This window comes from Vicugna pacos, chromosome 7 (genome assembly GCF_048564905.1).
Source record: "Vicugna pacos chromosome 7, VicPac4, whole genome shotgun sequence".
Classification (NCBI taxonomy): domain Eukaryota; kingdom Metazoa; phylum Chordata; class Mammalia; order Artiodactyla; family Camelidae; genus Vicugna; species Vicugna pacos.
The window spans coordinates 15,187,003-15,207,702 of NC_132993.1; the positions used below are offsets into that span (position 1 = coordinate 15,187,003).

Here is a 20,700-nt window from a genome sequence, read left to right on the forward strand (position 1 = left end):
GACATAATCTTTGTGATGGTTGATTTGCATTAATTTTGATTTTAATGACTGCCTTGAAGTAAACATATGCTACTTAAAGGGGGAAAAAATGTACCAAGCCAGAATCCTGAGAGATCTAAAAAGCTGCCTGAGAATTAGGTAATTCCATTATTTCAATTCCAGACTCTTCTTACTAAAGCTAAATAATAAAATGTAGAGAATAATCTCTTTAGTCTGAAAACTTTCTCTTTAAAAGGCCAGATAGAAAATATTTTAGATTTTGTTGCCCATAAAATCTTTGCTGCAACTTCTCAACTCTGCTGTTGTGATGCAAAAGTGGCCATATGGAATATGTAAATGAATGGTGGGCTGGAAGAGCCTATGATTCAAAAACTTTACTTACAAACCAGGCAATAGGCAGCATTTGACAGGCTAGAGTTTGCTGATTCTGGCTCTTTAGTTAAACAGATATTAAGACAAGGATCTTAATATAATCAGATAATAATACAGAGACAGTAAGTCATATTCATCTGCTTCCCATTTAATGTTCATATTCCTGTAGCCTAACAGTGACTGATAATGAGATCTAACACTGTCTATTTCTAGATCGAAGTCTAGTCTCTAGTCGTCATTCCACTGATTCTACTCCAGTGCAAGCCCCAATACCTCTCGCTTGGATTACTGCAGCATGCTTCAGTTTTTACCATGTTGCAGTCTATTCTCTACCCAGCAGCCAGAAAGATTGTCTGAATGAATGAATCAAATCATTTCAACGTCCTGCTTAAAACCCTCCATGGCTTCTAAGATCCCTTACCATGGCCTTTCAGGCCTTCCATGACCTGCCCTTTCTCCAGCTTCATTCCCAGTCATGCTTCCTCTCTCCCTCAATGCTCCAAGCTTTCTTTCCGTGTTTTGAACACACTAAGCTCATTCCTATCTCAAGGTGTCTGCATTTATCAGGCCCTCTGGCTGGAATGCCTCATTTACAGTATCACCATGTGGCTGCTTCTTGTTCAACATTTATGTCTCACTTCAAATATCACCTCCTTGGAGAGGCCTTCTCTAACCACGTTTCCTTCCCTGCATCATTGCACAAGCTATTGCACTTTTATATTTCTTCCTAAACATGTCAGCAGTTGGAATGATACCCCTTATGCATCTGTTTGTATGTTCATTGTCTGTGAATTCTCACATACTGTGAATTCTGTAAGAGCAATGATTTTATGTCATTCATCCCTGTATCCCCAGCACCTAGAACAGTGCCTTGGCATTTAATAGGTACTCAGTAGGAAATGAATACATGAATAAACAATCCTTCAATATTTTGTAGTTTTAAGAACCCATTTTTTTTCTTAAAATGGAATTATGCTGTATACTTGTATTTCCTAGTTGTTGTAACAAATGGCCCTCAAATGGTACAATGGCTCCAACACAGTAAAAGTATATTTTTGCTTATATAGCAATACTGGGCAGATGGACAGGTTTACAGCCCCCTTGATCCAGACATTCAGAAACCCAGGATGGTAGAGCCTCTGCCATCTTAAATAGGTGGCTTTTCAGGTTGTCCTGAGGTATCTCTAGTCTAGCTAGCCTGAAGATAAAAGAGTATTTAAAAAAAAAATTTCAGTTGGTATTTGGGAGAACAAACTTGAAGGCATGTGTCACCTCTGCTCACATTTTATTGACTTGAATTTAGCCACCTGGCCACACCTAGATGGAAGAAATTCTGAGAATGTAGTTGTTGCCTGGGCAGACCCTTCCCAGTGATAACTGCTCTGCTGGAGTTGGGGAACAGATGATTTTTGTTGGATGGGTGACCATGTGTACCAGAGCTCCCACTTAGAAACTACCGCATCTCCACATTCACCTGCCAGGCAGGTGGCATTGTGGTAGCGATGGAGCTAATGCTGTAGAATGAGGATTTGTATACAAGCGATTTTCATAGTCAATGGCAATCTAAACTTTAAAAAAATTGAAAACGTCTAACATAAATCTTTATCTTCACAACTAATTCTCATACTTTTATCTTTTCTATACCTGAACTCAGGTGTTTTCTATCATGTCAATCATGCCTGACCTGACTTTGCCTAAAATCCCTTCAGTGCTGTGTCCCAGACCCCAAAGTTTTCTCCTCTATGTTTCATTTTTCTCTGACCAGCTAAGAAGCCATCCATGTGATTCTCCAGGTTCATTCTTTATCCCACCTCCCCAAAGTGTTTTTTGACAACTTCCTCAAGATTTAATCTAGAAAAGCCACAATTTGTACTTAAAATATTCATAAAATAATTACGATATATGTATATAAATGATCAAATTTTTTTAAATGTCTATCTCTGAGGAAAATCTATTATTTTATATTATTCTTTTTATTACATGTATTTTAAAATATTCTACATATATTTTATAAGCAAAAATAACAGTTGACTAATTTACAAGCACCTTTAAGACTCTGGTACTGCCTCTGTCTACTTCCCCTTACATATTTCCCAATGTCTTATTGAGGCTGTCTTGCTTTTGCTCTATTTTTTAAAGAAATTTCACTTCTTGAAAAAGAGGAAAGTAGCTTCCGAAATTCTTCGTATTGCATCCTTTCCTTTAATCATGTGACCTGCTTGCCTGGTAAAGGGCTAATTTAATATAAAGAAAAGATTTTTATAGCTACAAAATCCAACATAGAATGGGACCTTGGACAAGATTTTAGCTTGTCTCATTCTATCATTAATAGGATTTTATCTATACAGGAACAATTCAGGAACCTCCTCTCTCTAATTTTCTCAGAACTGCTTAAAAGAAGCATGACTTAAAATATTCAGTTATCTTTTCCATTTCCCTTCACTTAAGGGATCATGGCTATTGCCAAACATGAGGCAACAGAAAGAAAGAAAAAGCCAAAGGATAAATAATCTAACATAAATAATGGACAAATTAGCTTCTGAATGACGGAGGAGAACTTACACTCTGTGGCACTTGCTATCACACGGGTCTTCAAGCTGAAAAACTAATTACTGAACAGCTAGAAACTATTTCTCTCTGTGTCTTCCCAGACTTACAAACAGCAGGCAAATGAGACCCCAAATTAAAAAAACACCTTTGGTCTTGGTTCATTCTCCAAAAAGAGGCCTCTGTTACCCTTTCTAAATTAAAGCCTCCCATTGTGCAAACAAAAGTGAAATGTCATTCTGATGTCTCTACAGGTGACCCATAAAAACTTTTATCCCTTTGAACAGTTCAAACCCATGGAGTATAGGGCCCCTTCTACACTTCAGTATCTTGGAGGCAAATGTACTGATCCTACTGCTTAATGACTTCCCAGGCACAGCTCTCCAAACCAAGTCAACGTCCTTCCACCCAGAAATTATATATATATATATACACACACACACACACACACACACATTCACACACGTGAACACACACAAAACTTGCATAGACTTTATCATATAGCATGACACGACTGGAGTTATTTATGGCCAAAGACTAGATCTAAGTGCATTGCCAAGAATCCCATTCATCAAAAATAGCAGCATGATGGTGCGAGGTTAAGCCTCTTGCTCATAGTTTAACCTGTTAGAGATCATGGATCTTTTGAGAATCTGATGAAAGCTGTGGATCTTGTCCTCATAAGATATCTGTAGTTATACACACACACACACACACACACACAAAATGTCATACACAATTTCAGGGTGTTCACAAACCTCTTTGAAACCCATAAATGCCCAACTTTACAATTTTGAATTCCAAATGTAAGAAGCAATAGCTCCCGCTGTGTGAAGAAATTAGTGTCAGGCCATAATCTGGTTTTTTCCTCAAAGAATCAACTCCATCATTTTTTCTTAAATTTTATTTTAGATGTTAGATGCTTAGACACTCTCTTTATCTCATTCTTCCCCTTTCCTGTGTCTCTCGATACTCACACCTATTTTTCTCACTGACTCTGTGTCCTTGTCTCTTGCTGTTCTCAACATCTTAATCTCTTTTTCAGTGTATATCTCTCCTCATCCCATCTCACACACATACACGAATGTCATTTGCAGCTTCCATCGTAAGTCTTATTTAAGAATGTGATATTTGTTTTAACACCATAGCCTGCATCTCCAGAATTGCTCTACTCTGTACTCATTCAATCAATTCTAATTTTTCCAGATCATTTACATCCTTGCTATTGTCTTACTCTTGCTGAATAACAATCACTCCATCTGGACTGCCACAATTTAGTAAATGTAAACGTTCTTCACTAACAAAAATCACACATCTTTTCAGTTTTCACATTGTGGCACGGCATGGCATGCTCCAGTGCACTGACCGCTGAGTCTCGAAGCATTTTTAAACACATCTACCTAAAAGTGGCATGTACAATAGTATTTTCTAACTGAGTCAGATATCCTACACTGATTTCTTTCTTTCCCCGGCAATGAAACATCACTGTGTGGTTATGCAAGTGGAAATAAACCTTGCACATTTCTATGTAAAATATAAAAAGAACTTGTTCCCATGCACACATGCACAGAAACACACACGCACAGAGACTTGAAAGGAGATACGTTTGTAGCAGGAAGGGAGTAGAGTGAGTTGAATGAGTACAGAAAAGAATTACTGATTCTAGTTGATGAAATCAATATAAAGCATGCGAACTCACCTTAGAACTGAGTCAGACGTCATCATTGTAAAGAAAAACACTGTCCTGCACAGCCCTCACCAACACTCCTATTTGCTTTCTCTCTCTTTCCTCACTACGTACATCTATGTGTGCACACTACCCCTCACCCAGAATCCGCATGTCCAGTCACCCAGTGAGAATTGTGATTTGACTGTTACTAAGCCAACAGAGATATATCTCATTTCTGTGTATTAATTGCAACCACACTATTAGATACTTACTATTTTCCTGTTTTGGTGATGAGGGTAAAAACCAAGGACTGCTGCATCTTGGCTGTGGCTGTATTCCTCCACCTGCGGCCACATTGCCTATCAAGCAGCCCCTCTCCTTGGCTATACTCTCAACATGTTCTGGTAACCATTTCTTTGTTTCCCCCTCAATCCTGCAGGAACTGAGGGAGCTTCTGACTTTGCTAGTCCTAGATGCCTCCTCATTCCTTGTTGAATTGCCTGTTTCCCTTCATTAAACTCTCCTCATTAACCAAATTAAAGAAGCATAGGTTTATTCAACAGCTCAAAGGTAAACACTAAGAAAGATGAAACAATCAACTAAAAGATGGGGTGAGAAGAGGGAGAGGAAAGAGGGACAATGAGGAGATACCCTAATTTTATCGTTGCTTCCAGCAAGGAGTTAATGGAGACCATCTAAAATCAAGCTTTAAAGCTCTTTTATGAAGTACAGTTGCAATGATCATTTCTTGAACAACAAATATATATACACACACACACACACACACACACACACAAAATGAGGCCAAAAAGGCAATTCAGTGCAGAAGTTTTTAAAACAGAAAGAATAACTTAATAAGACAAAACTAAGACCAAACCTATTTGTCATAGGACAATGTACTAAACTTGACAGCATAAAAAAAGATGTTCACAATGAATCACAAACTCTGCTGTTGTTCTGGGACAATCATGAGGACAGCGCAGATTGAGAGGCAAAGAACTGACTTTACTGACAATTACCGCAGAGTCCCATTGTGGAACTTGTGGCTGGAGCCAGAGGGCAACAGTTAGGACCAGGGCCCATCGACCAGGGCCACATTACTCATTCACCAAATTGCTTCAGAAAGACAGGAAACAACTTATCTTTACCTCAACAATGTATCATAATTTATTTCACCACACATGCTGTTTTGTTTTCTTTGGGGATTGTTTGGTGGGGTTTTTTGTTTTGTTTTGTTTCTCGTTTGTTTTTGGTAGGTTTGTTTTTCTAATCTTTGTTTACTTTTCTTTTGCACTTTTGTGGTAAGGTATACTTCTAAGAATTTTATCTTTTCACTGATTTCTGACAATTAATTTGGGCCTATCTATACTACTAAATTCTCTTATTTAAGTGATTTTTCTAAGCATATGCTCATATCATCAGAGAACAATTTTATATCTCCTTTCCAATTCTTTTACCTCAAGTCCAATATTATATCCTCTAGTCTGGTTGTGTAACTATTATCCCCAGAATGTTGTTAAATAATAGTGATATTAGTGAACATATTTGCTTTCTTGCTGTCTTTAATGAAAATGCTTCTAATGTTTAATTTAAAATTTGCTGGCTTTAGGATGAGAAGGATATATTTTATCATCTTAAAAGCTTTAAAAATCTTTCATATCCAGTAATATAGTAGTTTCTTATGTATAGGACTATAATAGGGTTTAGAATGATTCATAGATAGCAACTGTTATCAACAATAATTGGAAAATAATCTGTTTCTTGAAATCAACCCTAAGAAAATAATCTCAACTGTATAATAGAGTTATATACAAAGATTTTAGAGGTGTGATTCAGTGGACCAGTGCTAATGGTGCCATTAACTAGAGGGAATATGACACAGGCATTAAGACATTCATTTAAGAAATGTGTGATAACATTATTAAGTAAAAATATAAACTATATTATTAAGCATGAATATACAAAAATACATGTAAAAACCAACATATGAAAAATCATGTAGCTTTAAGTAACAGAACTATAATGTTCAATCTTTTTTCTACTTCTCTGTGTTTTAAAACTTTTCTTTAATGAGAATATATTGCTTTTATACTAGAAAGTAAACAGTAAAATTTATTGAATGCAGGGAATTTGGTACCAACAAGGAGGAAAAGCATAAACTATTCCAACACTCTGAAGTCACTTTGATTTTAGATTCAAGCAAAACAAGTACAAACAATTGTTGACAAATGATATATTCAATTAACTGTCAGTTAATTAATTGGGTTTTTTTTTTCAAAATTAGTTGGCAAGAGGGCAATAGGATCAGTCATACTAACCAGATATTTTGACCAACCTTATGCTCAGCTGGAGAACAAGGATACAGAGGAGGTGACTGTTTTATACCAGAAACCAGAGCAATAGGTACAGTGAGTGCCTGGTTGTGTCTATCTGATCATAGGGGGAAGAGTGACATCAAGTCTTCACGTTTACATTTTCTTCCCCAAATACATAAACATACCTTATTCTACCTCTTCTTCCTCCTCTCCCACACTTACACTTCATAATTATCTAAACGTCATATCTCTGCTCCATCCCATACTTATATGTATGGGAAATGGTGATGCAGGAAAGACTTGCATCTCAAAACTTACCTAAAGAAGGTGGTGGTGATTCACACCCTGTCTGTGGTTACCGTTGTGAAAGCTTTAGAATTCTAGAGAGGGGCAGTGGCACCTCTCACACTGCTTTTGAGTCCATTCCTTTTTCTTTTGTCCTCTCTGGGTTTTATTTCCTTTTTAACAGGTTGCACCTACACAATGAAAATCATTCCATTTAAAGATGACTAAAAATAATTATTCAGTCAAAATAGGGTCTGTCACCCTTCAGCCTTGTGCCTTTGTCATTTTTGTCTCTTATACCAAAATCTCCCAAGCTTTCCTCTGATAAAAACTTCTAGGTCGTATGCTCCAATTCTCATTTTCACATTGCTCTTAATAGTGGCAGCTTGCCTTTCCATTATCTTTCAACTGAGTACGTTTATAAATTAGTCAGTGCTTTTCATATTAACAACCTGACAGTTCTTCCTGTGTGTGATATCTTGCTGACATAAATACAACTTTGATTTGATGTTGATGGACAAATCTGTACCATTGGTGGATTTTCAAATGTACTTCTTTAAGGGAGCATCACTCAAAGAAAGGTAGCCATGAAGTTACTGGTGCTTGACTTTATGTCAGTAGAATTCAGCCATAGACCCAGACAAGACTTTAAGATACTTGATAATTATCAGCTATTTAATGAGAGCATATAACATTTACATGACATTACAGCATACTTGCACATTCATTCCTTATTCTATCTTTCAAATGACCTTGAGAGGGAGTTATTATTGTTGCTAATACCATACGAGAGCCAAAGAACCTGACATGGAAAAAGGTCAAGTAGCTGCTTTTCAACTTCAGTCAGTTAACAAGTGGCCGGAAAGATATTATTGTTCAATCAAAGTCTTATCATCATGGATGGGCAGTAACACCTGCTCCCATAAAGTAAATCTACTAAATTTTAATGGCAACATGATCCTGCTACTGTATTTATGTTGAAGCCAGGTTACTGACTGGTCTACCATTAATATTTTTTATTCATTCTTCTAATCTGTCTTGTATATGTGTTGTCTTTGCATAATTGAAACCAAACTATATGCATACCTCTATTTCTTTTCCATTTAAATTATAACAAACTCTTTGCAAACATTATTTTAAATGACTCTGTAATCGTTCATCTCAATTCATTTAACCGTCTTCTTACTATTAATCATATAAATGCATGTGTCTGTTTCCAGGATCATTTTTATGCATGAGTTATTTCACCATATTTCCTTAGATAAATGTCTATCAGTGAATGGAAAAGTACTACTACTTTTTAGGTTCTCAATACACTTTGGAAAATTGCTTTCCAAAGGGCTATGTGATTTACATTCCTATAGAAGTTTATGAAAAAAAATAGTCTTGCAAGTATTGTTATTCCATTTTTAAAATTTAGGTAAGTTCATAGTCCAAACATATTATTTTGATGTTAATTTAATTGACATTTTATTTACTTGTGACAATGTTTTTCCATATGTATACAGCCATTTTGTCATTTGTATTTTCACTATTATAAATTGTTTGTTGACTACTTATTTTTTAGAATCTTAGTGTGTCTTAAGTGCACAATTTATACAAGTGTGCTTTGTATAAGTCTTGTTTATTAACAAAAACAGTACTTTTTCTGTAATACGTATGTAAGTATTCTCCACATTTGTAGTCTGCTTAATAAATTGGTCTTTTAATTTTGAGCAACAGATTTTTAAAAAACATTTAATTGTAGTGAAATCTGTATCACTGCCAAGATAATTTCTTTCACTGCTTTTCAAAACAGAAGATATCTGTGCAGAGATTTGATAAATATTTATTTGTATTTTTCTGGTCTTCCATGGTTTGGAGTTTTATTAAACCTATTACTTTAAAATTTTCATTGAATATATTCTAGTGCTGTTAAAAAACTTGCATTGGTTAATCATTTAATAATTGATATTGATTAATCAACAGTCAGTATGATTTATTGAATGATCTGCATGTCTCTCATTAATTTGTGATATTTAATCATTATATAATCATCTTTTACATAAAAGAGTCTCTTTCTGGTCCATTTATTTTGTCAGTTTTGTTTAGCATAATGTCATTTTTATAGTTTAAATTATTATAGCATGCAAATAATTTAATATCTAAAGAAACTACTCCCTATTTAATACTTTTATTTCCAAAAATTCTTATCCATTCATAACTTATGGAAATGTTCATTCCACATCTTTTTACATTTTCAAGTTCTAAGAAATTCATAAAAAAAATCAATTTGTGAATTACATATTCTCTGTTTAGGAATCCTCTCTCATGTTTCTTAGGAAGTTTTACAGGATTCTTCATTAGATATTGCTAACATATGTTATTTTTTTCCTCAAAAATATGGGAAAAAATAGACATACTTGCTCCAGGACTCTTCAGTGTATTTTATTTTTAAGTTTTAATAGTCTTTTACCATGAAAGTAATACATAAATATTTATTTGAAAAATGCAAACTACAAAAAGCATTTTTTCTCACTCTCACCTTACAAATGTGACTACTAATAAACATTTTTAAGTATCTTACCACGAATTTTCTACATAATGCACGTTTGTCTCTATATATACATACATGCCCACATGCGAGCACACACAACACGTATATACATATATAGAGAGAGACACACAAATTTTGGAAATATTGCATACATAGGGTTCTCATTTTGATTTTCTCATGTTGTAATATGCCTTGGAAATTTTTTCATAATTTATTAAACTTAATTCTATCAATTGACATTTGAGTTGTTCCCTTTTTATTTTTGTGCACATATGTGAGAAATCCATACATTTTAAATATGGACTAGTTTGGTAGAAGGACAGGTACTTTTTTTACATTTTGAAATAATTTATCAATCTGCCCTTTCAAGAGGCTATGCCAGTTTTGTGCTCCACAAAACAATGTAGGAAAAATACTCTCGGCCTCATATTCTCCACGATAATATGTATACAAATACTATATCCAATTATTTTAACTTGATTTCTTCAGTTAAGAATGAATTTGAGTCTGTTTTTCAAAGACTTATAAGGAATGTGTATTTCTTTTTCTACGAAACTTCATTATGTGTTTTGCCAGTATTTCTATTGAGTAGTTAGTTTTACTTGTTACAAAATATATTTTGAGTTTGGCTTTTGATTTTTTTTCACCTTTTTAGAGTAAATTTTAAATGTTTAAATGTTTATTTAAAATTTTGCTATCATTGAATTTTACTTTCTGAGTTTTGTCATTAATTCAAGAATGCTTACTCATTAAAAGATTATTCCTTAACATATTCTTTTTTTAAGTAGTTTCACTTAATTTTACCTATTATTATACCCATTTCACAGAAGAGGAAAATAAGGCAGTAACTTGTCTGAGGTCACATAATTATGAGTGAGGAAACCAGACTAAATCCAGTTTTCTTGATCCCAGAGTTAATCAATTCAATATCTATTCATGTACCAAGACCAAATATATCCAATTACTCTAAGCTTATTATCAACACATTACCCTTATTCTTTAAATGTTTTAAAATTTTTTCTCAGAACTATTTTTTCAATAAACATGGAAACAAACTTTCAAGTTCCTTTCAACACCTAACCACACCACTGCCCCAAATTTTAATATTCAGTATCATCACATTGAATTTATATATAAATGTAGAAGGACTTGAAATTTTTATAATACTCAATTTTCCTATCTGATAAAATGTCTTTACTTTTATTTACGTCTTCTTTTTTGTCCCTGAGTAATATTTTCTTTATACAAGTTCTATACATTTCTTTATAATTTTTAATATGAAACTGACTCTGGTCTCTATAAGCCATTTAATATTTATAATGTTTTTGTGACATCTCAATATTAAAAATTAATAAAAGGTAGTTCTGAACAATTAAACTTTGCATTCACTTTTGTCTTTTATCACCTCTTCAAAAAAGTTTAAATAAAATATTTTTAGAATAAATAATTAACTTCACACATCATGGACAAGAGTTCACAAGTCGTCCAGATCTTTTTCCTTTTTAAAAGAAGTGGATGGTAAGAAGCTAAAAGTTATGAATACAAACTCTTTGAAAAAAAACATACAAGGTGCCAGCATGGTCAGTTTCTTGTGAGGATTCTCTTCCTGGCTTCTAAACAGACATCTTCTCTGTCCTCACATGGTGAGGACAAAGAGAGAGAAGCAAGTTCTCTAATCCCATCATTAGAACCCTATTCCATGACCTCATCTAAACCTAATTATCTCCCAAAGGCCCCATCTCTCAAAACCATCTTACAAATTGGGGAAGGCAGGGAGATACAATTCAGTCCATAGCATTCTGCCCCAAACCACCAAAGTGTATGTCCTTCTCACATGTAAAACACATTTATTCCATTCCAACAGCCCAAAGTCTTAATTCCTTCCAACATCAATTCTCAAGTCTAATGTCCAAAATCTTATCTAAATATCATCTAAATCAAATACAGGAAGACTAAAAATACCACTGATCCTGAGGCAAAGTTTATCTCCAGCTGTGAGCTACTAAAACAGACTAGTTACGTACTTCCAAAATACAATGATGCAAGAGGCATAGGATACACAATTCACTCAAAAAAGGAAAAACCAGAAGGAAAAAAACAGGTGATGGGGCCCTAGCAGGGAAAATTCCATTAGCTCTTAAGGTTTGAGAATAATCCTCTTTGGTTCAATGTCTTGCCTTCCAAGCCCACTGGGGTGGCAGCATCACCCCCGTGGATCCCTGTACCAAGAATCTGTATTAGTCAAGATTCCCAGAGAAATAGAACCAATAGAAGATAGACAGATATAGATATATATAGATATACATATATCAGCCAGCTGGAGAGCCAGGAAAGCTGATGGTGTAGTTATAGTCCAAGTCCAAAGGTCTGAGAACCAAGAAAGCCAATGGTGTCCAGGCCAAAAGGTGTCCAGGCTGAAATCTGTCCAGCTCAAGACCTAGGAAGAGCCAGTTTTTTAGTTCAAGTGTGAAAGCAGGAAAAGACCAATGTCCTAGCTCATACTGCCGGCAGCCTTTTATTCCAGGTTTTTATTTTACTCAAGCATTCAACTGATTAGATGAGGCCCACTGACATTAGGGAGGGAAATCAGCTTTACTCAGTCTACTGATTCAAATGATTATTTCATCCAGAGACACCGTACAAACACAGACACACTCAGAATAATGTGTGGGCCAAATGTCTGGGAATCCCATGGCTTAGTCAAGTTAATACAAAAAATTAATCACCACAACACTCTTCTTGATTTGTGAATATCTTTTGACCACAGAGTCAATGCAGATAAATATTACCCACAGTTTTATGTTTCTTTGATGAAATTCATCTTAGAAATGCCTGGCTCTGGCTCATGCCTTCTGTCTTTATGGACAGCACAGTCTGCCTGCCAGGGGTAAGATGCTCAACATATGGATGTTTTAAAATCTCTAGCAAAATGTTTCAATTTTATGTCCTACAGAAATAACTGTAGTTTGTTCGTTTATAGCAATGTTACGGGAAAATGTTACATAAATTGGTATTTCAGGTAAACATTCCCATCTTTCTATTGACCTCCTAAGGGTAAATTTCTCTTATAGCCTCTCTAGCTCTTTGACTGGGCCTAAGAATTAAACTGACATAAGAGAGATTAACAAGAGAAAAGCACAGAAGTTTTATTTAGTAATTTTCACATGTCCATGGGAGGCTACACAAGAAAAATGAAGACCCAAAGAAGCAGTTAGAGCCAACACTTCTAGATAGCACAAAGAGTGATAAACTGTAAAAAGGTAACAAGACAGAGGAGTTTGGGCTGGGCAGTTAGTTGTAGAAAAGTAACTAGGAAGATACGGGTTAGTTTAACAAGGTCTGTTTCAGAGAGGTCAGTGGACTGCAGAGTAACCCTGTCATTGCTACAACTGCTTTGCTGTAGACCTTGAACCAGCTCTCAGTGCTACATCTAGAGACAGTCCCTAATCCCCAAATCCACAAGTTTGGAGAAAGTCCTGTGGTTTCTCAGATGTCTCACTTCCTCCTGAATTATGTTTCTTTCAAGTGTCACACTTTTTCTACTTAAATGTTCAGACCATAAATTAACTCATTTAAAAAAAATCTTTACCAGAATATTGTCTCTCAGTGAATGGTGATGTTTTTCAAAAAGAAAATAAGATTAATTAACTTCTAAAAATGATTGCTTTTCACAAACAACAAAAGCAAAAATCAACAAATGAGACTACATCAAACCCAAAAGCTTTGGCATAGCAAAAGAAACAAAATGAAAAGGTAGGCTGCAAAATGGGAGAAAAGTTTTATAAATCATGCATCAAATAAGGGGTTAATACAGAAAATACATAAAGACCTAGCACAACTTCTTAACAAAAAAGCAAATTGATTTTAATGTAGGTAGAAAAACTAAATAGACATTTTTTCAAAGAGGATATCAAAATGGTCAACAGATACATGAGAAGATGCCCAACATCATTCACCATCAGGGAAATGCAAATAAAAACCACAGTGAGCTATCACCTCACACTTGTAGAATGGCTATCAGCAAGAAGACAAGTGACAACAGGAGCTGGTGAGGATGTGGGTGAAAATGGAACCCTTATACACTGCTGGTAGGAATATAACTTGGTCCAACCACTATGAAAAGAGATATGGAGGCTCCTCAAAAAATTAAAAATAGACCATACAATCCAGCAATTCCACTTCTGGGAATATACACAAAGGAAATGAAAACTGGAATTTGATCATATATGTACAGCTATGTTATGGCAGCACTATTCACAATAGCCAAGATATGGAAACAACCCAAATGCCCATCAAAGGATGAACAGATTTAAAAGATGTGGTATATACACACAATGGAATATTATTCAACCATGAGAAAGGAGGATATCCTGCCATTTGCAACAACATGGATGGACCTTGAGGGCATTATGCTAAGCAAGATCAGCTTAGCATAATGCTAAGACAGAGAAAGATGAGTACTGTATTATATTACTTATATATGGAAACTAAAATAGACAAATATGTAAAACCAAAAAAAAAGACGAAAATGGTAGTTACCAGGACGTGGGGGTTAGGGGGATAAGATTGGTGGTGTTTAAGGGTACAAATTTGTAAAGAATAGTAAAATGGCCATAGAGAATTAATGTACAGTTCATTGAACATTAACAATAATATTGCACTCTAAGTATGTAATGTGGTAAATATTTTACACTGGCAACCATATTACAATACATAAAAGTAACATGAAGTATCAAAGTAACATGAAGTCTTAGATTTCTGCAATGTGACATGTCAAATTTATCCAATAAAAATAATAAATAAATAAAAATTATCGCTTTTTTGCAAGAAGAGGACAGCAGAGCAACGTGAGAGGTCGCTACTGAGGGGTCAGCCAGTGCCATCGCTAGCTGGGTGACAATCTTGGAGCACGGGCAAGGCAGACTCACATTTCAGCCAAATTATTGGTGTCTTCCTGTTGTGTGCATCTTTAAGGGTGCTGAGCAAGGCCAAAGGTGTACCCTGTTGCCCTTTTACAAGGATATGACTAAGCTAAGGATGCCTGTAAAACAGAAGTGCTCATGTTCCCTCTATTCTTTCTACAAACTATCAGAAAATTCTTAAAATACTGAATCTACAAAAATGGTTTTTTGCCCATTACTGCTGTACCTAATTGACCTCAATATTTAATCTAGAAAATATTACTTCAGCAAAATGAAATAAACAGAATTAAGAAAAAGAAAACAAAGTAAAAAAGAAGAAAGAAAAGACCAAAATAATACATTAAAAAAGTTCTCAGATCTAAGGCTCAGAGAGTAACACTTACTGGGGGCATAATATTGCTAGTCAGAAAAGACTATTTCAAGTGGACAAATTAATCATCTACCATGTAAATGAAGTCACAAGCCATAATTAATGTCTAAATTAAAATTGCATATATCAACCGTGGGCTAATTATGATCAGTATAGTCATTCTCATCCAGGTAGACAATCTGTGGTTTTACTTTTAAATTGATGTACAGCATAGCTGGACAGAAAAATCATCAGAAAGAATAACATGATAATTATACAGTAACACTCTTTCATATGAAATAGGACATTGATCACAGGAATGATGCACATTTGTTACGCACTAATGCATTTCAACATATCAAAGTGGGATGATAGTTCTGGAGTAATTATACCAAAATTGACAGTACATTTATCACTGTTTGTGGTTCTTTCACAGCATTGGCATTTCCATGAATTATGGCATGTCATCTCGTGTGTATACAAATGTTAAATCATTTATGGCAACAATTGACCATTAACTACAGCATATGCCGAAAGGTGGCACCTATAAGACACTCAATTAAAGGAATGAATTTGGTGTTTAAGATATGCAATTAATTTGACAGGCATGCTGCAAGTTTTAAAGGTGACTCATATTTCATTCATTTTGTTGTTTCCATCTATAAAATGTCACTGAAGTAGGATACATAAGCATGCTGAGAGTATGAAGTACTTCTCAATCCAGAAATAGGCTATGTTGCAATGCCTGTGTGGAGGAATACCAACTACTTGATCTCTGAGAGGAATAGATCTTTCACCCCATCTGCCAAGAGATATTTCTATCCAAGTTTCTGAGTAGCTAGTAAAATTGGTCACTAATTACTCTAGGACTGAAATAAAGAAAAATAAAATAATGGAAAAAAAGAGCAACATAAGAAACAGAAATAGGTATGTGCAAGGAACAAAGAGAATGAAGAACAGGGGAAAAGAAAAAGAAAATTTAATTTGTAAATAAAAGTTTCACTAAAATTTGATTTAATTCAACAAATATTTAAAGAGCATCTACTAAGGGCAAATCGTCTTGACCTTCTTTGCCAAAATCAAGGTCTTCACTAATAGGTTCTTTGACTCATTTCTTCCTTTTTATTTATGTCACCACTATTCAAGTTCAAGTCCTCAATTTCTTGTCCCAGGATTATTTTAAGAAGCTCATAACCATTTGCTGTCTCTCAAGTCTTGCATTTTCTATGTATCAATGCCAGATTAATCTCTCTAAAACTGTTTTTGAAAACATTATTCATTTCAAAAGTTCTCAGTTGCCTACAGGAAAAATTCAACTCAATTCAACTCTCTGTACTGCTGGGAGTCAGTTGTAAACTGACTTTCAAAAAAAAAGAAAAAGGTCTAATTTCTACATTTGCTGATTTTCATGGTGTAAATGTTTCCACCATAGCTGATTTCAAACTACCATCAGATGTGACTAAACCAGCTGGAATTCTGAGACCAGGTAGGATACAGTGCAAGGCTGCCAGCAGGAATAAATTATTCATTTTATCCTACAAATTGGGTGCCAAATGCTTTCCCTTGCTGTTTTAAAACAATTACACATAGTAAATGCATATTATAAATAAAATGAAAATTATAAATAATAATTAAATAAAATAATACAAAATTCCTTATTTTGAAATAAAGAGGGCTTACAACTTTTATTTCCTCCCCACTAAGTACTGAACAAATATTTAAGAAACAAAAGTAAAGAAGAACCACATGGATCCTCGTCTCTGTGGAGTCCTAGGACACACTCATAGGCCAAAATGTATTTTTGCATACTCAACCCCAAGCAGAAACTCCACTCCTCCTCAGATCTCTCCCAGGTGATTCTGGAAATTGTGAATAGTTTCTGGTGCGCTCTGTAAAGTGACCCTCTTGCCTGCCATTCAGTATAGGCCATTTCATTCCTCACTTGGCCCTGCTCTCTATGGATCAAGTCCCCCGTCTCTGCCAAGACCAAAAGCAGGAAATCTGCTGCTAGCACCCTCCAAAAGCACAACCTCGACACCTGCCCTACCAAGGCACTGCAGAGAGTGCCAGTGCCTGCCAACATCCCCACCGGGCTGCCAGTGCCCCATGTCAAGGACTGACATTTGAGCAGAGGGCAACTGTGCCTGATGTCATCGTCTTGTTATCTGTGCTGAATTCCTTGTCTCTTGTCCTAACAAAAGCTGCTGGCATTTTGTGGCTGTGAAATTTTTAGCACGAGTGCTGCTGATGCAATTCTCAGTGGTCCAACCCTGTTAATAGTTTCTTGGTCTTCCATTGCCTCCCTCTCCCACAGGCTTTTGACACAAGCCTGCAAGGATAGTCAGAAGATGTACTAAGTGGAGGAAACCATGTTTTCCACACTCACCCAAACAACCAACAAACCTGGCTGTGTCCTTTCATTTGCCCTTAGGTGGAGGTTTGCCCAACCAATGTAAACAAGGGCTCAAGACACTGGTATGGCCTGAGGGTCGGAACTGGCAAGGATTTTTGAGCTGCTAGAGAGTGGTAGGCAGAGATGTTACTCAGCGTTCCCTGGCCTTGACTCTTTTTCCTCCCCCGTGTTAGGAGGTGGCCATGCAGACACTGAACTAGTTAGTAGCGCCAAATCATGGTAAGCTCTCCCTTATGATTGTTAGTGCCATTTTTTTTTTTTTTGGAATAAAAACATCAGCAGAGTGTAGAAGATTTAGCTTCTTTATGAATCCCGGTGTAGGTTTCCTGTACTAAAATTGTCGTAAGCAACTATGTACCCCAGAGGAGGCTACAGACTAACGAAATACCACACACAAATGTACTGCCTTGACTTCTGCTTCCACCGTTATACCGGTAAAGTAAATCAGGAACCTACAGCATGTCAGTGCGTAGTCTCGTCCCTCCAACGTGACGCATAGTAGCTGTGTCAAGAGAAGGCAGCATCGCCCCAGCAAAGGCAGAATTGGGAACCAAGGTGACACCCCAATGGCATCAGTTCCAACGGAATTTAGGCTAAACCAAGTCCAAAGTAACAGTTTTGTAACCAGCCAGTGGAATAAGCAGCTCAAGGCCCTGAGCAGTTCCTGTGGGCTCCAGGCTCAGCCATGCAGCCTCTATAATGGGGAATTCAAACTGTATGGCTGGGACACATGCCGCTCACTAAACATCTACGCACTTTAGCCCACCCCTCGCGAACGGGGTCATTTAGCCGATTCGAACCAATGAGCAGTGATGGAAAGGACGGACGTGTCCCATCTGAGCCACAGTGTCTGAGCTGATGAACAGCCCTCCAGCTTTCTCTGCCTCTGCCAGCCAGCTGCGGAGGACATATAGTGAGATGTTCTTGCCTCCTGGTGTCTGCGTAAAAGAGACGATGTAGGGCCCAGCCCTCCACCACTAAGTGGGTAAACAAACTTTGTCAAGCCATTAAGATTTGAAGATTTTTTTTTTTAGGCATTATATCCTGACTATCAAACTGTCACCGGCAAAGCCGACTCGGGTCCCAGGGGAAAGTCAGACGGAATCTAGGTGATAAGGTCTAACCTCTTCTTTTGTGTTTAGTCTAGGTTCACTTGCCTGCAGAGGGCCGTGTGCTGAGGCCTGGAACTTGGCTCTTCAGACCGGAGTCCTCAGCGTGAATGGCGGCCGACACCTCAGCTGTGTGGTGAAGCGCTGCACGGTCACCGCAGCCCAAGATGGCGGCGGCGTGCCGCGGGTAGAGACGCCGCGCCGGGCGCCGTGCGCTGGGGCGCAGCTGCACCGCCCAGCGAGACCCCGCCCCCTGCGCTGCCGGACAGCAGCCCCGCCCCCGGCCCGCTGGGAGAGCCTGTGCTCTACAGCGCACTCGCCTGCACCTCTCCTTTGTTTGATCAAAGAATAAACTTTGCTTCGGAACCGAACTTGGTCTTGTTCTATTGCCTTGAATGTCAGCAGACAGAAGGACCCTTGCTGGCGCCTGACTCGAAGGGATCGGTAACAAAACTTACATTTACATCAGAAGACCTTGCCCGTCTCTACCTAATGAACTCATTTCCTTGGCTTATCTATTCTTAGATTCCCATCCCTACTTTCCAGTTGCTCCTTCGGATCCTCTCTTATTTCTTAGTCCATCTGTACTGAGTATGAACTTGATCTCTTTTGATGAAACCAAGGGATTCAGAGGGGTGAAAAAGAGAACCAAAAAAGATTCCCCAAGGCACTGTGTGCAGAGGCAGAGAACATTCTTTAGACAGTGTGGTCTTTCATACCTAAATATGTACTCTGTATGGTCTCAAACCAGGACCTTCATTATATATTTAAAAAAAACAACATATTGTTTCTGCATGAAAACTGCATTCACGATGACCGACTCTTTGCCAAGCTACATTTGACCACTTGCCCCGAGATAGGACCTCAGATGGAACATCACACAATTCTTCTCTGTAACCACCACTAGGATCAACACTATAGTACATAAGACCAGTTGACACTGTGAATACCCCAGCATTTAGAAACAGGAAATGGAAATGTTCCCATTTCTGCCTAAATGTCATGTGTAAATTATACTGGACTGATACCTGCAATGAGAAGAAAATAATTATGGATGAAAAATGCGCTGGAAAAAAAAATGCTCTCACCGTTTGAAAGGAATATAAAAAATATTTATGAGAGACATTAAAGAGCTTATTTTGCTAGTGTCCAACTCTAAATGACCATTCCCAGTGTTCTCTAGGGTGTATTTTTATAACAGTATCAATTTATTATAAAGGTCAGATTTTCTTTCTCTTTCAAATTCTTTCAAGTGGATTTTTAAAGTCCATTTTCTGAAGTATTTAAAATTCTAATAGACCACTGCAAAATTACCAGGAAAGTCCTATGGGATTTTTTTCTAAAAACATACCATTTGATGCAACATGAACCTGGGTTACAGTAAAACATCATTAAGTAAAGGTCAGCTCTGAAAAACAAAGAGCAAAGGCAAAAAAAATCAGGCATCTTGGAAACTTTGGGGTCAACAGAGTTTATTCAATGCAGTCTTTCAAAGTATAAAGCTTGAAGTTCCTAAGTATTGGTTTTCCAAGGAAATGAAAACACCCATTTTGCTATGAGACCCACCTGGCGTTCTCTCTCTCTCCCATCATTTTGATGAATAGTCACTTATTTGGTTTCTTCCTTGGAAACTGTGTCTCTCAAACGTGAAAGGAGATTTTCATTATAGAGACCACTTCTTAGTGATCTTTGCAACCACAAATTCTATTCTGGTATGTGGTGCTCAAATACAGAGATTTGTTGGATGAATAAATGAGTCTCTTCTGGGTCCTAAGACAGGTATAAAAGTGAAAAATCCTGTCAATTAGGTCACTTGTCTGCAAAGCACTGCTAATTGATTTGATGCTTTTTTCCACTGAGTTTTCCAAACAAACCTTCTTTTTTCATTAATGAGCAGGCTTGGATGGAGTTTTCACCCGACATCCCAACCTCAACTTTCTACCAAGAATGGGTCAGTGTCAAGGGAAAGAACATTCTATTTGTAGGCTGTGCCTGGGTGTACAGCTCTCTCTGCAATGAACCTGGCTGAGTGTGTCCTTTCTTCTTGGCAAGATTTCTTTGATGTCGCACTTGGTAGATGGTTCCTCTTGAGGGCAGCCTGGCCAGAGCAGCAGAACTCTGGATGTTGAAGTCATTGTTTTCTTGTTCTTACTCCTCCCTGGCTTGTTTGCTTTCTCACAGAG

The 20,700-nt window shown here is 36.8% G+C and overlaps 1 protein-coding gene and 1 long non-coding RNA gene across 6 annotated transcripts in view; one reads left to right on the top strand and one right to left on the bottom strand.

Annotated features, from left to right (window-relative positions):
- CHRM2 (cholinergic receptor muscarinic 2) overlaps window positions 1-18,699 on the bottom strand; it is a 456,984-nt gene extending 438,285 nt beyond the window's left edge. For 3 of the 5 annotated variants that reach the window (XM_072964382.1, XM_031674641.2, XM_072964384.1), the window contains exons 1-2: window positions 18,566-18,699; window positions 7,222-7,379 (exon numbers count right to left, since the gene is read on the bottom strand). The gene's annotated coding sequence lies outside the window, so the exon portion shown is untranslated. Of the gene's footprint in view, window positions 1-7,221; window positions 7,380-17,864; window positions 17,948-18,565 lie in introns of those variants that run through there. The other 2 variants (XM_072964385.1, XM_072964386.1) reach the window with 2 other exon arrangements.
- Window positions 18,237-18,888, top strand: LOC140697319 (uncharacterized). The gene is made up of 2 exons (XR_012074239.1): window positions 18,237-18,393; window positions 18,551-18,888. It is a non-coding gene; the product is annotated as an uncharacterized lncRNA (long non-coding RNA).
- The last annotated feature ends 1,812 nt before the right edge of the window (window positions 18,889-20,700 follow it).